The sequence below is a fragment of the Lissotriton vulgaris genome, unplaced genomic scaffold (assembly GCF_964263255.1).
Source record: "Lissotriton vulgaris unplaced genomic scaffold, aLisVul1.2 SCAFFOLD_211, whole genome shotgun sequence".
Classification (NCBI taxonomy): Eukaryota; Metazoa; Chordata; class Amphibia; order Caudata; family Salamandridae; genus Lissotriton; species Lissotriton vulgaris.
Genome location: NW_028251874.1, coordinates 2,005,411 through 2,023,408, shown reverse-complemented (window position 1 = coordinate 2,023,408; position 17,998 = coordinate 2,005,411). Strand labels below are relative to the sequence as shown.

General features: G+C 45.4%; 1 pseudogene across 1 annotated transcript in view; it reads left to right on the top strand.

Moving 5' to 3' along the window:
• The window catches only part of LOC147662735 (uncharacterized), a 209,026-nt pseudogene extending 195,894 nt beyond the window's left edge, over positions 1 to 13,132 (top strand). Inside the window, exons 3-6 of the transcript XR_015305503.1 lie at positions 11,234 to 11,537; positions 12,166 to 12,232; positions 12,411 to 12,636; positions 12,803 to 13,132. The product of XR_015305503.1 is annotated as an uncharacterized LOC147662735 (transcript). The remainder of the gene's footprint in view (positions 1 to 11,233; positions 11,538 to 12,165; positions 12,233 to 12,410; positions 12,637 to 12,802) is intronic.
• The last annotated feature ends 4,866 nt before the right edge of the window (positions 13,133 to 17,998 follow it).

Sequence of the window (17,998 nt, the reverse complement as noted above, 5' to 3'; positions counted from 1 at the left end):
TCTCGATAGCAAGACTGCTTTCAGCAGGGAGTCTGGCGCAAGTGGTATCAGAGTGGACTATTCTCCCCAGTGTGCCTTCTCTCAGAGGGAGAGGCGGTTCTTTGCTTGCGACGGTACCACCTCTGCATCTGTGTTAATGAAGAGAGAAGTGCTACCTGTAATACTGAGATCTGGGCTTCACTCTTGTGTTAGGAACTTAAGTCAGTAGTTTTTACCCAATAAATACCAGATTTATTTTGGAAAACGAAAAATGTGTGTATAGTGGCATTCCTCTGGTTAATAATCCATAAAAATGCCACCGAATGATGAGTACTTGAAAGCATTCTCCCATACGAGGGATTTAAATATGCATTTGTCATATACAAAATTGACTTACATTTTTATTTGAAGGTTCTTATATAGCGCTTCTTTATCTAATAATGCCTGATGGGTTTTCTCCGAGAGCCCCTTCTCCTTCGGAAGAAGTTTTTCATTGACAGACCCAATGTGATCTCCAATGGAAAGATGACAGTCTCTCCAACTCTAAACCGGGCTGGTGGGAGGACGGGTGGTTTGGCTGGTACAGCGCTGTGTTGCATTTTTGATAGTGCTCTGTCTGCCACAACCTGAATCCGGCCTGTCTTTCTTAAGGGTTTTTTTAGGTCATTTACAATACCAATAGCTCAAACTTTCCTAATGCGCGACCTATTGCATTGCAAATGCTTGTTCTATTTTGAGTTACATTTGAAGACTGTCCCCCTCATGTATAGTTTGACAATGTGTCCACGGTCTGCCAGAGGAGCATGTTTACCAACTTCCACTACACCATTACACTAGCGTCCCCCATGTTTAGCGATCTCCACCAACCTGGCTATCCCTGTGACTTCAGAGGAGCGACAGGAGCTCCTCTAAAAGCACCTAAAGTTTGCTGAGTGGCTTGCTTATTTCACACGGGTGCCCAGCAGACTTTTTTGTTTTACTCCTAAAGTGAGAGGTTTTTTTTTGGAAAAATAATGTGCTTGCTACACTGAGAGCTTTCCACAAGGGAGTCTGGGTTAATTTGCTAGGTTTTTTTTGTTTGAGACTGCCTGTCTTTTCATAGTGTTCCTGGAGACAAAGAAGTAGGTCAGAATGCCTACCATTTGTAGGGCGGACGGTCTTCAATTATTGTTTCCTGAAAGAGCCTTATTTGTGCAGTTTCTCGTAATTTGTAAAAAACGTTATATCTGAAGGTTCTCCTTCGAGACTTTGGTTGGAAGCTTGCAGCATTGTGCCAGCTGTTGTCTACAAATGTTGTGTAAAATCAATGCGCCTCCCTCAGTCTTGTCTAAAAGTAAAAGTAATGTGCAGCTCTCTTAGGCTGCATATGGCTTGTGCAAACCCATTGTGTCTCCAAACACTTGCTGCTGACTGCGGTGTCTTAGTGTCCATGTTCTACCTGGGATTCTATCTGTTTGTCACCATCATTGTGAGACGCAGGAGCTGCAGAAAGAAGGGCATGAGGATTCACTAATTTGTTGTTATTAAAATGTTACATTATCACAATGCCCATTCGCAATTAGTCAAATTGACACACTCAGTTAAATGCTGTGCTCTGTCTCTATTGTGGCAAATATCTTAAGCTACCTAGCATCTTCATGTAAGTCTTACAGAATGGTGCACACACAGATCGGCCATTGTGGACACCTCACTTTATTAATGGGAAACAAGTGCGGGACCATCCATTAATTCGACTATTTAAAATGGAATGAGGATAAGCATACCTCCTTTACTGACATATCAGATGTTATGATGTGGTAACATAGTCTTTATTGTGTTAAATGCCTGGCCTGAGAATCCCGATCTCTCTCTGATGGGTCTATCAAGTCTAATTGGCCATGCTTTTGCGTTTCAGACAGCAATACTTTTGGATGTGTTGGCTGTTCAGTGTTCCCCTGGAATTCTGTTCTCAATTTCCAGCTGTACAAATCATTTTTAACACCAGTGGATTATCCTCCCTTTCCTGAGCGACCAAATCTTTGTGTAGCTACATGTCTTAAAGACTAGGAAGCTTGAACATCTGGTCTCAAAATGCTTATTTAATTTATGAAACTGCATTGTCCTATATCCTAAAGCACATATATGTCATTAGAACAATCTTCAATCACAAAAATACAAATACATATATTACTAAACATTGTTTACATGATTATATAGTTATCACAAACAATATTATTTTCCCAAACACCACCAGCCGGCAGTGCACGCTTCCACCAGGCACACACACCACCAGCCGGCAGTGCATACTTCCACCAGGCACACACACACCACCAGCCCAAAGTAACATCAATAAGGTTTTTACCAGGGGCGGGCGCTTCAGGGGTCGAGCCACCGGCCGTGGATTCAATCAGACCTCCAGAAGCTTTGATCAAAGAGGACGTGGCGGAGCCCAGCGATCCAACCTCTACTCCACTCGAAACCGTGGTGGCAGAGGCAGGCAGCACAAGGGAGGGTATTGAGGACAGAAAAACAGCAGCGATGCCTCCTATTCAGGTAAACCTGATTCAGTGTGGAGGTCACAGTGGGAGGCTGGATTGCCTTGTTTCTACACAGGTGGGAGAGTTTGACGAGCGACCCGTGGGTACTTCAGACAGTACAAGGTTTACAGATCGAATGTTTTATGCGGCCCTACAACATACACCAACCTCTAAATTTTTCCAGTGCAGTTGCTGCTGGGTAGGTGCGTAATTCAGATGAGACAGGTGTTTGTACACAGTCCTCAGGCCTCCATGTTTTACATGAGGTGTAATGCTTCGCCAACTATGGTTCAGAAAGAGTATCATTTTAACCCCAGCGACTGATGTGTTTGTGATTTTTGGGGCTTTTCATAATCTGGGTAGCTCTGTCTTACTAGAGAGAGTGAAGTATGTGGCAGCCGCTGGTTTAAAGACGAGCGGTTGAACCCGCAGCGGAAAAACCTATTCAACTCCAATCTAACTCCTCAGCTGACACCCATACAACAAATCGTATAAACTAAAGATACAAACCAAGATCAGGCTGCAATAAACAATAGCGTCACTCTGATTGAATGCTGGATGCATCACAACATCGCGGCAGACACTTATTGACTGTAACTCATGCCACGCTTAGGAGGTGAGAGAGGAGTGTGTCAGTCCATCGTTCAGGAGGAAGAGAAGCTTGTACTTTTAGGAGTCTGCTTCATAGCCTAGATGCACATGAAGACCTGGAGATGCGTTTTTAAATGTGGTGCATTTTCCTTGTTAGTGCCGGGCGCAGCTTTTAAAAGGTGTGCCAGGTGCAACCCGGGAAAGTGCGCCTTCTTATGTTCAATGGGCTGCAAACTCGTGCTGCCCTGGGGGCTGCGCATTCAGTGAAATACAGCGCAGCTTTGAAGCAGCCGCCCTGTGTTTCACTAGACAGGTGGCAACCCCCCTGCACTTTTAAGAGGGGAAAGAGACCACCTTGCAGGTGGGTGCAGTGAGTGACTGCATCTGCCTGCAAGGGGATGTCTCGGGGGTCCATAAAACCCCCTTTTCCACCCACCAAAGGGCTACTATCTGGGGGTGCACTGACAGTGCACCACCTTTTGGGTGTCTTTAGCTGACATAGCGCCCCCAGACACCTTCTTTGCCTCCGCGGCCGTGTCTATAATCATACGCGTGCTCAGAGCCAAAGAGATTCCCTCATTTGCAAGAAGCCACGCCCCCATGCAAATGAGGGAACGTCCTCTGGTGATTGCACTGGCGCTATGTGTGCGTCAGCGCTATCTGTATTACAGAAAGGGCCGCACAAACCTCTGCGGCCATTCCTGTGATGCCAACGTGCCACAGGAGCGTGCAAAGCCGGCGCGCATGCCCGTTGATCCCCCAGAGCACTTTTCATAATACGGCACCTGCACGGATACACTTATGGGAGTTGTGTAAAGAGTTCCTTTTACCTTCATTCTTCACTCATCAAGTTGGAGTTGTATGTTCCAGTTGTGCAGAGTATTGGGGCTTTATGCAGTCAGTCAGCAGAGTTCACACTCATGCAGACAGTACATTGAAATGTAAATGTTGGAATTATTTTTGGGTTTGAATAAATTTTAGGTTATGGAACGTTGACAAATATAATTTCGGTCGTCATTAAAGAGGAGGAGGAGGAGGGGGAGGAGGAGGAGAGCCATCCCACTACCTATCCGAGGCCAGAGGAAACACAAAATGTCAGTTGTGCTCCAGGTAAGAAATGATGCTTTCCTACATAGAATCACGTGAAGGCTGATAGCTTCAGCTGGGATTACAGTGACACATGCCTCCAGTAAGCGTCTACCTATCCTCAATTCTGGTATTAGGGGAAAAAGAGCATCAACCAAGCACCTTGCCATCTACACTTCCGGGTCCGTTATATGGAAAGTTGCCATGGGGCACAACTAACAGGGTTGCCCACTTTATGTGCCCCTGGGGTACTTTGGTATTTCTGAAGGGGTCACAGCTGCTTGTGCTGTCCTTTTTGTAATACAGATAGTGCTTGCGCCAATATAGCGCCAATGCTATCATCATCATCATAAAAACTTTATTTCGGTAAGAGTACCATAAAAGCACAGGTTAAAACAAATGACAATTACATGATTATCACAGTATGTACATAGCAATTATTTATCACATATCACAATATATTTAGAACAATTAATAGAATACAGTTTAAAACAGCTCAATACTCTTAGAAACATGTGCCAGACTTAGCCCTGGGCAGTTAAAACTCTGCGAATGCGCCACATAGCTGCCAAAAAATGTGATACATTATTTTCGCAAGAACAAGGGAACCCAAAAGGTATATCATAGGGACCTTGGGCAGTATCAATTTACAAAAGACAATGGTCCCTATATGTGGACAGGATAGCAAAAAATAATAATCATACACCTAATAAGTAGTATGTTTCTTTGTCCAGCCGGACAAGAATTTTATTTTAAATGATCAAGTTCATAGAGAGAGTTTTAAGACCAAGATAACAAGTGGGCACAGCCGTGACCCACAACATTTAAGACAAAACAACAAAGAAATGGCCAAAAAGGCAAAGTGAAAATCTGTCTGTATACTATTGTTCAGTGCTACAGACTCAATCTCTTAAACATAACCATACCATTGCGTCAAACAATATAGCATTCATCATATTGCATATGGGGTTTTTTGTCGACGACGTTTCGATGCCTTTTTAAATTATGACATCATCATGAGGACAAGAATTATCAGCATTATTGTTTTGTATATGGAAGACTTCCATCAGACTCCCGTATTAGCCACAGTGCTCCTGCCAATACAAATTGAGCCATCGCGCTCCACTCCTGGCTTTTCCATACAACCTTGATGGAAGCCCCGGAATTGAAAGAATGCCATTAGCCCCGCGGTTTCTCCTCAATAACCCAGAACGAGACAACCAGCGAGTAAACCGACATTAATGCGATAATAGGCATTGTGTTAATAATTGTTGAACAAAACAATAATGCTGATAATTCTTGTCCTGATATTGAGGTCATAATTTAAAAAGGCATCGAAACGTCGTCGACAAAAAACCCATATGCAATATGATGAATGCTATATTGTTTGACGCAATGGTATGGTTATGTTTAAGAGATTGAGTCTGTAGCCCACATTTTTGCACAATGGGATAAGCCAATACTTCCTAGGTTTGTAGTAAGCAGGGCAAAAAAAGAAAACATGTGACTCCGATTCGCTATCACATACAGAGAGGACAATTTTTCAGATCGGACAATGTCCTGTTACATGTGAGGGTCCGTAATGGTAGTACTCCATACCGCCATTGCACATACAGTTTTCTTGCTAAAGCAGGGTAAATTAAATCTAAGAAACGTTCAAAGCAATATGAATCTTAAACCAAGAGAAAGGTAGCAGTTCTAGAGCCACTATTGGGATTACACAAGGCCATATTCATGTTCACATCACGATATACCTTCGTGAGCATGATGGCCGAAATCTCTTTGCAGCCCTTCTCCGGATCAGACCACAGGACAAGAAGTCCCAGCCTGGTGAATTCCTTCTTAATGTGGGAGAGCCAGGGAATTTTGCGTGGGCTCGTACAGATGAGTATTTCTCTGAGCTCCTGCCTATAATTAATCCGCTCTTGCGTGACCCAGAGCCGGCGCCAGAACCTTAATGGTTTTAAGGCTAGCTCCTCATCAATTGGCGTAATCCCCATATCCAATCTTAGAGGGAGGAGCGGGGTACTGGAAGGAAGGGCTAACAGTTGCCTTAAAAAGTTGTTCTCAACCCTGGTGATTTGAGTTTTGTTGCAGTGACCCCATAGCTCACCACTTTACATGCTTGCACCCCTAGCTTGTGATTTATAGACCTCAAGAGGTGGACTAAACGGTTTTATTGTTGACAGATTGGATAGTCTAAGAATCCCACCCGACAGTTGGGCAAGTTTTAGTTGAGATTTAATTTGCTGGGGGCCCCACGACAAGCTCTCATTAATCGTGACCCCAAGATAAACAAAAGTGCTTACCCTTTCCAGTCTTGTTTTGCCTAGAATAGGGTTGGGTCTTGTAGTTCTAGGTGGGTTGAAGATCATGTATTTTGTTTTAAGTGAGTTGATCTCCAATCCCCGGGCAGTGCAAAATTCAACAAAACTGTCCAATGTTCGCTGAATGCCCATTGCAGATCTGGAGAGCAAGAGGGTATCATCGGCGAACATTATCGCCGGTACCCTATTCCCTGCTAGCTTGGGTGCGTCATTGTTCTGCACGCCGTTTAGATGCGCAATTACCCCGTTGACATAGAGGCAAAACAGGGTCGGTGCAAGCACACAGCCCTGCCTTACCCCCCGGTCATCGGGGAATCTAGATGTTAATTCACCACTTTTCCCCCATCTAACTTGGGCGAAGTTCGCCTCGTGTAGCCTCATCAGGACTGAAAGGAGGTGGATGGGGCTACTCAGCTCCAGAAGAACACTCCAGAGTTTGCCCCTAGGTACAAGATCGAAGGCAGAGCGAAGGTCAACGGACACCATATAGAGACTGCCACCCTCTATACACACCGTTTTCCAGTGCAGCAGCACTAATCAAAAAATTTGCTCCACGGTGGAGGTGTTCTTCCTAAACCCTGCCTGATAAGGGCTATTGCAAACTCCTCCATCCAATCCTGTAGCCGTTCCAGGATAAGTCTCGCAAAGATCTTCTGTAGGACGTCAATGAGCCTTATAGGTGTGTACTTGGATGGGAGCAGAGGTGAGCCCCTTTTAAAAATAGGGACGATCTCTGCTCCCAGCCAAGTACTAGGGAGAGCCATACCTCTTAGGATTGCATTAAATACAATCCGGAGATAGGGACCCCAGACTTTCGGCTGGTGTTTAAAGAGGTCGCCCGGGAGTTTGTCCAGGCCGGGTGCTTTATTTGAGGCAAGTTTGTATATAGCCGTACACACCTCAGACTCCATAACTTCACACTACTCTGGCTGAATGGTGTGCGTACCAAGGCTAAATGGATTAGCAAATTCGTCAGGGGGAACCTCGCTAGAGTATAGAGTCAGAAAATGGCATTCCCATACTTCTGGCGCTAGGTTAGGCTCTACAGCTGTTTTCGGCTGGCCTGTACCAGTATTAATTATGTACCAGAATATTTTGTGACCTTTGTTATTTAAAACGGAGGATAAGATAGTCCACCTTTCCTGGTCCCACTCTTCCTTCGCGCACTTAATTAGCCTTTTGTAGCGCTCCCTCCTATCTTTAATTACTATTCTATTGTTGTGTTTGAGGGCCAGCACCAACTCTGACTTAGCCCTCCTGCACACCTTATTATACCAGGAAGGGCAAGGGACCCTGTTGCCCTTCTTGGGCATCCTAGGATTGAGTACCTCAGCTAGGCTGGTTGCCAGGTCCCGGTGTAGGACCTCTAGCTCTGATAAGGAGTCCTTGGAGGATGGTAAATCAGCTAGGACTGCGACCTCAGACAGAAAGGGAATTGCCAGATTATATAATTCCGCTATCTGTTCTGGTTTTTCCTTAAGACTAGACCATCTAACTCTGCGCCGGTTGTTGGACAGGGTGAGATTATCATTATATTTATTTTTGACGCCATTTCCCATCAAGGGAGCTCCGCTGCTGCCCAATTTGGGCAGGCCCATTACTAAAATCAGGGCATTATGGTCGCTATCCTCTCTAGCAATCACAGTAAGATCAATTACCATCGACCATAGCCTAGTTTCCAGCAAAATATAATCGAGATGTGACGTTTGTCCCGGTTTGTTATATGTGCATTTTGCTGGGATGTCAGAGGAAGCACGGCCATTGCAAGCACGTAAGAAGTGCATGATAATTAGTGCTGTGATCTGTACAGCTAGTGGCGTCCAAGCCCTGGTGGGTGGAGCCTGGGTCATGGGGAGTGACCAGTGGTCATCCTCTGCCATTAGTGCTCCTTGATTGAGACCCTCTAGGGGCTCAAAATGTCAATTCAGGTCACCCCCTACCAATATGTGTAAATTATTTGGGATGGTTGTAATAAAGGTGGAGAGATCATTGATAGTGCTAGACTCGCTGCCTATGCTAACAGGGCATGAGTAGACATTTATCAATGCTAGATTATATGCATTTGGCCATGTAAGAATCACACTTGGGTATCGCGTGAGTAATGAGTGTTGTGGCTTTGCACCCCAGGTGAGATCCCACCCAAATTGTGAGACCACCCAAGGGACGGCCTCTCCCTCCCCAAAGTGCCGGAACATGGAAAGAGGCAAAGCCCACCCTGAATTGCTCCGTGCCCACCCAGGTCTCCTGAAACAGGCACACATCATTTCCAACTACAAAGGATCCCCATTCTGGACAGGAGAGTTTGTTAGATAGGCCTGCCACATCCCAGGACAATAGCTTTATTACCTCTACTTTTGGGCCCAAGACTCTTCTCTTATTTTGCTCCCCATTTGCCTCCTCGAGCGGGAAAGCTTCACCCAAGAGACTAGGGATAAGCTTGCCCTTCCCAATAATATCAGCTACAGGCTCCCTATAGTGTATGCGGTTGCCTTCAGCAGCTAAGGTCGATGTGACCGCCTCCCGGGTTCCACACTTCCTATCCCCTATTTCTTCCTGTGTCCATCTACTTCGTTCATCCCCCTCTTCAGGCTCTGCCTCAGAATCTGCCTCCTTTGTTCCCCCATCGCTAGTATCCGGTTTGCTCGGGTTCAGTCAGACAACCATGTCTAGACAACTAGAGTGTGTTCTCTCATTTACATGGGGGCATGGCCCCGTGCAAAGGAGGGAATCCCTTTGCAGTCTCCCTTTGGAGATGCGGGCGCACAGGCAAAGAAGCTGTCAGGAGGTGCGCTGACAGTGAGCATCCTGATAGCAGGCCTCTGGGGGGGGGGAGATGGGTCCCTTGGACCCGTAGGGCCCCCAATGTTGTACATGTCACCTCCTGCACTGACTCCTTCCCCCTTCACCCCAAACAAAGCACTTGGTACACGAACACTCAGACGGATGAATCACCACTGAAAACAACTGGGGAGCAAACAGATCTTATCCAAATAACTTCTGCTCGCCATCACCTCATAAGAACTGCTCCCAGCGTGAAGTCAATCAACTCAGGAGCCCCATCAGAACCCTGCCCAGACCACACCATCTCCAGAGTACTGCAATCCATCAGCACCAGGTTCACACTCATTCTGAATGCTTCCTCCTCTTCCACAACCTTCCCAGATGCTTGGAAATGTACACTGGTTCTCCCATTGCTGATGGAACCCCCCACTGCCCCGTCAATGCTTACCAACTGAAGACCAATCTCTCTGCTATCGTTCCCGTCCAAGATCTTAGAGAAATTCATCAACAAACTCCTCACTGAATACCTCAATGACTACAAACTTCTCAACACCACTCAGCCTGGTTTCAGACCCAACAACAGCACAGAAGCTGCCACCATCACCACCACATATGACATCCGCATGACTCTGGATGGAGGAGACATGGTGGCCTCATTCTTCTGGAACACTCGGCAGCATTTGGCACAGTCTCGTACCCAATCCTCATCCAAAGCCTGCACAACATTGAAATCTAAGGACACACACTCTGATGGATCTGTTCTTTCCTGATTGGATGGACCCAGGCAATTAGCCTGATAGTTCGGATGCAGGTGACCTCGTCTGTGCAGTTCTGCGAGGATCCTCCCTGAGCCTGACCCTCTGCAACACAGAAAGGATCTCTCTAGTCAGCATCATCCACTCTCCCAACATCCTCTCCTATGCCAACAACACACAGCTCATGACCTCCCCCACAGACCAGAATGCCTGAAATCACCCACTGGATGAAGACCAGTTGTAAAATGCTGACAAGACTGAAAAATCATGATCTTTGGGAAGAGCACTTCACCATGGGGCTTTACGTGGTGGGCAATAGTTTTTGGACTGACCCCCACCATCCACACCAAGAACCTCTGGCTTGTCATCGATAGCAAACTCGACATGACAGCTCAGGTCAATGCCATCACCACCTCATGCTTCCATACCCTGAGGATGCTGAAGATGATTTTTGAATGGCTCTCAATCAGCACCAGCAAAACCGACATGTACACCCTGGTCACAAGCAAGCTGAACTACGAGAACATCCTCTGTGCCAGGATCAACAAAAAACTCACAGAAGCCTGCAGACCATTCAGAACTCTACGGCCAGTCACTTTCAACCTCCCATGCCGAACTCAAATCATTACTCACCTGAAGGACCCCCTCTGGTTCCCCAATACACAAACAAGCACAATTCAAACTCCTCACCCACACTTTCAAAGCACTACATCGCACTGGCCCAGCATGCCTCAACAATTGCATCTGCTTTCACAAACCTTATATCTTGCAGTCACACCTTCTCCTACTTCACTCATAAAGTGTAGAAGCACCTGTCACTACACATAAGAGCTCCCCCTCACTTCTTGCAAGCAACAATAAGATGAAGACCTGACTTTTCGAGTAGTCCCACTAGTCCATATGTTTGGCTAGACTCGAACCTACTCAGGGCCAGGACAGTGCCCTCTACAAATCTACATAACATAACCTGGCATAGCACATGGCTGTCCAACATGCATCCTTCATTTGACTGATGTGGGTCTGTCACATGACTGACATAAGTATGTCTCATGAGCGACAAGAGTCTGTTATCTGTCTGACATTACCTGAGTGTAACGGGGTGTCCCTGACTTTGATCCCCGTTATAGGGGATGGACCTGATCAATCACCCATGACTCGGAGACGTACCTCAATTACCCCCTCTTGTCTCCCTCAGCAGATGGACTATCGAGGGGCTGGATCCGAGACTGCATCATGCCGAGAAGTTGACAGGGACTGGCCCGTTAACTATCAGGCTGAGGACGAGTGGGCGGGGTTCCAGGACGACGGAACGCCGTCAAAGGCGGAAGCACAGGGAGACGAGGTGTGCTTGTTCACCTGGAGCGGAAACGAGGAGAGAGGTCGGCGAAAGAAGGAAGCAAGTTGGAGAGAGGAGTCGCATACTGGAGAAGAGGTCCTGTCCGAGGAGGAGACGCCTGGAGGCCACCGGTCCCACGAGCCGCCCAGCCACTCACCCGGGGGAGGTGTGTGGCTTGCCCAGGTGCGTAATCGGATCAAGGGCTGGGTGGGACGGAAGGGCGGTCCCGTTGTAAAATAGCGAAGTCCCTGATTTCCCGGTTTCCCTACCCTGAGCACCCCCCCGTCCCCCACACTTGTACATAAGCTCAGAGCACGTGTGGGTCTGCTTCCTCACTCCCTTTCCCGGTATCGGTCCGTATAGGACAACCACCTCACGTGCTGCATTTTCTTTTGTTTTCCTTACGGTCCTGGGGAGAGGAGGAGTTAAGACGGACCAGGAGGATACCAAGCCCCGACGAAGCCAGACCGGCTATTGGAGGACTCTGAATGTCGAGCACCGCCACAGGAGAAGGTCCCAAAGTCGATCTCCCCGCCGTACAACCCTGAACAGAAAGACTTGTTCTGACCATTTGTTGGAAACATTAAACATTAAAGCCCGTAGTAACACAAACCCGACTATTGCCCTTCTCTTCTGTCCCAGTGATTCCCGCACCGGTTACACCGAGTGTCCAACATTTGTGTATCAAAGAAATCCTTGGTACTGCCTCTCATTGTAACATGCAAAACATTCCTGTAGCACATTGGTGCTTGTGTAAACTTTTTCCCTGTTTTTTTACATTTCTTTTTATTCAGCAGCCCTCCAGTCAGAAGAAAGAAGTGTGAATGAGGGAGAGACCAGTACATCCACGGAGTGTAAGACGTAAACAACACGATCTCCAGACAACAGAAAGACGCTTGACCAGCAGTGAGTGGGAGAAAGCATATAGGACTAAGATATTTTTTGCCGCACATCTGAGACCTGACAAAGGGCTGAGACCCTTTCCCTGCGCAGACTGTGAAAAACTCTTTACTCTAAAGTCTAATCTCGTAATTCACAGAAGAATACACACAGGAGAGAGGCCGTTTCAGTGCACTGACTGTGGGAAAAGCTTTACTCAAAAAGGAAATCTCCTAAATCATCAGAGAACACACACCCTAGTGAGGCCATTTCACTGCATAGAATGTGGGAAAAGGTGTATTGAAAAGAGACATCTGCTAAGACACCAATGGATACACACTGGAGTGAGACCCTTCAAGTGCACAGAGTGTGAAAAGAGTTTTAGGGTGAGAACAGCTCTTACACAACACAAAGGAAAACACACAGCCCTTTAGATGCACCAAGCGTGCAAAATGTTTCACTGATAAATCTGCTCTATTACGGCATCTAAAAATCCACAAAGGGATTAGGCCCTTTCACTGCACAAACTGTGAGAAATGTTTTATTGATTAGACCGCTCTTTTACAACACCAAAGAATTCACACAGGAGTGAGACCTTTTAACTGCACCGAGTGTGATAAGAGTTTTACTGTGAAACCATCCTTCATACAACACTTACGAATACACAGAGGTGTAAAGCCCTCCAAGTGCAGTGTGTGTGAAAAGAGTTTCACTCTGAGCACAACTCTAATACAACACCAGAGAACACACACGAGAGAGAGGCCTTTAAATTGTACTGATTGTGAGAAGAGTTTCACTGCAAAACAATCTCTTTCACGACATCTGAGACTCCACGTGGAGAAGAAAGATGGAGTTGGTGTAACGGAGAGTGCAGTGCCGTAAGGGCACAGATCCTTTAACTGTGCTGGCAACTTCCAGTTTTCTTTTGACATTCATTGATCTTATGTTCTGCACTGACGTACAGCATTGTTGTTGTCCCTTAATTCATTCAGAGACAGATCTTCTGATGTTTGACTTCTCCTTCAACAGAGTGAACTAGAAATTTTGCTAGGATTACATGTAATCTTGTACTACCCTAGGTGGTCTTTAAACTATCTGGCTCACAACATGTATCTTTTTTATCTGTTGTGTCTTACTAGGGAATAATTGAATTTAAAACCGTCTTTCCTTGCCTCTTGCAGTGCAGGTAAAAAACATTTCTCCGACGGAATTCTTTAAAAGAATTACAAAATGGGCCCTTTGGCAGTTCCTGATAATCTTGTAATGGAAACAATCACACCTTGATCGAAATTCATTTAATTCGCTAAGAAATTAATCAGTTTATAAAGTACATTTTAACCATGTATGTCTAATGTATTTCAAATATAGAATGCACTAATTCTCTCTTCTTTTTTATTTATAATAGGACTTCCCTAGTATAATATATTTGTTGACATTACCAGTAAACATTGACACTTTTCCATTGGCCCAAATCCACAGTAAATTGATATACATTAGATTTCACTTTTGCCTTGAACCTGACATGATGTAGAATATGTCATGTAAGTATCATACGTACATTACAAGTATCACACGTACATTACAAGTATCACACGTACATTACAAGTATCACACGTACATTACAAGTATCACACGTACATTACAAGTACTACATGTACATTACAAGTATCGCAATTACATTACAAGTATCACAGGTACATTAAAAGTACCACAGGTACATTAAAGTATTACATGTACATTACAAGTACCACATGTACATTACAAGTATTATACGCACATTACAAGTATCACACATACATTATAAGTATACATTACCAGTATCACACATACATTACAAGTATTACATGTACATTACAAGACTTTGACATACATTACAAGTATCACACATACATTGCAGTATTACACTTACATTGCAAGTATCACACGTACATTACAAGTATCACACGTACATTACAAGTATCACACATACATTACAAGTATCACATGTACATTACAAGTACCACATGTACATTACAAGTACCACATGCACATTACAAGTATTGCAGGTACATTACAAGTATCACAGGTACATTAAAAGTATCACAGGTACATTAAAAGTATCACAGGTACATTAAAGTATTACATGTACATTACAAGTACCACACATACATTACAAGTATCACACATACATTATAAGTATACATTACCAGTATCACACAATCATTACAAGTATTACATGTACATTACAAGACTTTGACATACATTGCAAGTATCACACATACATTGCAGTATTACACTTACATTGCAAGTATCACACGTGCATTACAAGTATCACATGTACATTACAAGTATCACACATACATTATAAGTATGTATTAAAAATACCACATGTACATTACAAGTATCACACATACATCACAAGTATATATTACAAGTATCACATACATTACAAGAATTTCACACACATTACAAGTATCACACGTACATTACAAATATATATCACAAGTATCACACATGCATTACAAGTATCACATACATTACAAGTATATATTACAAGTATCACGTACATTACAAGTATATATTACAAGTATCACACGTACATTACAAGTAGTACGCATACATTAGAAGTAGGCAAGTATTTCACATACATTACAAGTAGACAAGTATTTCACATACATTACAAATAGTCCAGTATTTCACATACATTACAAGTATACAAGTATTACACATACATTACAAGTATACAAGTATTACACGTACATTACAAGTATTACACATAGAGTGCAAGTATACACCTACTTATCATGTTATGTTATGTTATGTTATGTTATGTTATGTTATGTTATCCGGATTTATTGAGCGCACAGATGCCCCAGCAAAGGGGCGTCCTGGCGCTAGAACAGAACAGAGAGCCGGACAGGAGTGAGAAAAAAAACACAACACAACAGAACTAAGGAGCTAGGGGGAAAAGAAAGGTTTTGACAGCCTTCCTGAAAGCGAGGAGCCCATCGATAGCACGTATGTGGGCAGGAAGGGAATTCCATAGCTTGGCGGCAAGAACTCTGAAAGAGCGGCCGCCAATCCTGGATCTCTTAAAGCGAGGCACTATGGCTAGGTGGAGACCAGAGGACCTCAGAGAGCGTGCTGGACCGTAAGGGGAAATGAGATGCTCCAGAATCTGAGGGGATGAGTGTTTAAGGATTTTAAACGTCAGAGTAAGAGATTTAAACATTATTCTCTGTGCCACCAGAAGCCAGTGGAGATTATGAATGGTTTTTCTGGCTGAACAGAATTTGGGTAAGCCAATCAGAGCCCTGGCGGCAGCGTTCTGGACGCGTTGGAGACGGGAAAGTTCAGCCTGATTAACTCCAAGAAGAAGGGAACTAGCATAATCTAGTTTAGACAGAATCATGGCTTGCACAATGAGTTGTCTGGTGGGAGCGTCGAAGAATTTAAAGGTGGATCGAAGCTGACGCAAAATCCCAAAACACGATGCAGCAATCTTTTTAGTGTGAGTGGAAAAGCTCAGTTGGGAGTCAAACCAAACCCCAAGATTTTTGACTTCAGTGACGGGGGTAGGGGTAGGACCAAGCTCGTGCGGCCACCAATTAACGCCCCATAGATGAGTTTGTTTCCCCACAATGAGCACCTCGGTTTTCTTGGCGTTCAATTGCAGGAAGTTGTCATTCATCCAGTGGGCCACGGATATGAGTCCCTCACGGAACTTAGCAGCCTCAAGATCGGAAGCCCCACTAATGGTGACCGCCAGCTGAGTGTCGTCTGCGTAGGACACGATGGATAGGTTCCCACGCATGGCGACAGCAGCTAGCGGCTGTACATAAAGGTTGAATAAAGTGGGGCTGAGAGCCGATCCCTGCGGAACTCCCTGGGCAATTGCATGTGGTTTAGATTCGAAAGGACGGGTGGTGACCCTGAAGGAGCGATCTGATAAAAAAGATCTGAACCATTCAAGAGCCAGATTGTCCACCCCAGCCTCAACCAGAAGTTGGAGTAAAATGTCATGGGAGACAGTGTCAAAGGCGGCACTTAGATCAAGGAGCACCAGTGCCGCCGTATGACCAGAATCCACCAACATGCGAAGATGTTCAGCCATATACAGGAGCGCAGTCTCGGTGCTGTGACCGGACCTGAAGCCATTCTGCGAAGGATCTCAAATATTCGCAGAATGGAGATGGTTAGCTAAGATGGTGTTGACATGGGCCTCGGTCAGTTTGGCAGCCCACGGGAGGAGGGAAATGGGACGATAATTCTCAGATTTCTGAGGATCTAGAGCAGGTTTTTTTAAAATGGGGATACCCTGAGCCTGTTTCCAGGCACAGGGAACAGAGCCTGAGGACAGGGACAGATTAATAAGCTTGCAAAGCGGGGGAAGACACAGAGAGGCAGATTCTCTAAATTGAGTGGGCCGCAGAGGATCTTTAGGGGAGCCCGACTTCACTCTAGTAACAAGTTTATTAAACTCCTCCGTAGAAAGCTCCGGAAGATGGGATAGCGTGATGGTAGTTTTAGGGGTGGCTGTGTTAAACTGCCGAGATCCTGTAGAGCTGGGAAAAGCTCGATAGATACCTTCCACTTTACTAATAAAAAAGGCAGCTAAGTCCTCGCAGTGGGAGGAAGAGCAAATCTCAGCAGCGGAAGTTCTACAAGTGGTGAGCTCTTTAAGTGCCTTAAAGATAAGTTTAACGGGGTTGGTACTGGCACTGAACTCACGAGAAAAGTAGGAGGCCTGGCCCTACAAATAGCTCTGTGGTACTTCTTGATGGTGGCGAGGTACAGAGTTTTCCTGACCGGGTCGTATGACTTACGCCAGGCTCTTTCGGCTTGTTTGCAGGATTTTTTTAGAAGCCGAATAGAGTCGTCATACCAAGGACTGGAATGGGAGCGCCGTTGTTTGGTCTGAGTAGCAGGAATAAGCTTGTCCAACACATTAGTCAGCCACTTGCAATAAAGATCGTAACCTGATTCCACGTCGGTGAATGGGCCCAAGGGGACAGCGCCCAAAAGCTGATGGAAATCGCTAAGTTTCAGTTTTTTCCAAGGGCGCCTGAGAATGGCAGAAGTAGGGACAGCTACAGGAAAACCTTCAAGCAAAAGATGACCTTCAATTAGGTAGTGGTCTGTCCAGGCCATTGGCCTAGGGGGCAGGACTTTGACCGATGTAAGGGAGGTAAAGAAAGGGTCCAGAATGAGACCACCAATATGTGTGTTATGTTCAACTAATTGAAAAAGTTGGAGGGCCTCCAGGTCGGCACAAGTACTACTGGCCGCCGAGGAACAAGGGGAGTCAAAATGGAGATTAAGATCCCCAACTATACTAAAATTGGCAGTTTTGAGGGCCAGAGAACTGACTGCGTCGGGAAGGGCAGCCCTAAAGGCAACGTCAGGGCCCTGGGGCCGGTAAATGAGTAGGCCCGAAAAGGCAAAATGCGGATTAACAGAGACCGAGAAGTAGGCACTTTCGCATCCCCCAATATCCATGGCCTTCCAGGTACATGGATAGCTGGTTTTAATAGCGGCTGCGATGCCACCCCCTCTAGAGTCACGGTTAAGGGTGTAGATCGTATACTCCGGAGGGAGTGCTAAGTTAATGGCAACCGAGGCGTCATTATGGAGCCAAGTTTCAGACATGAAAAGAATATCAGGGTCCTCGTCGAGTAAGTCACGAACATCAAGATGGTGCTTCACCAGGGATCTAACATTAAGATGGAAGATCTTAAATAATGTAGGATCTGGTGCCTTACGGGAAAC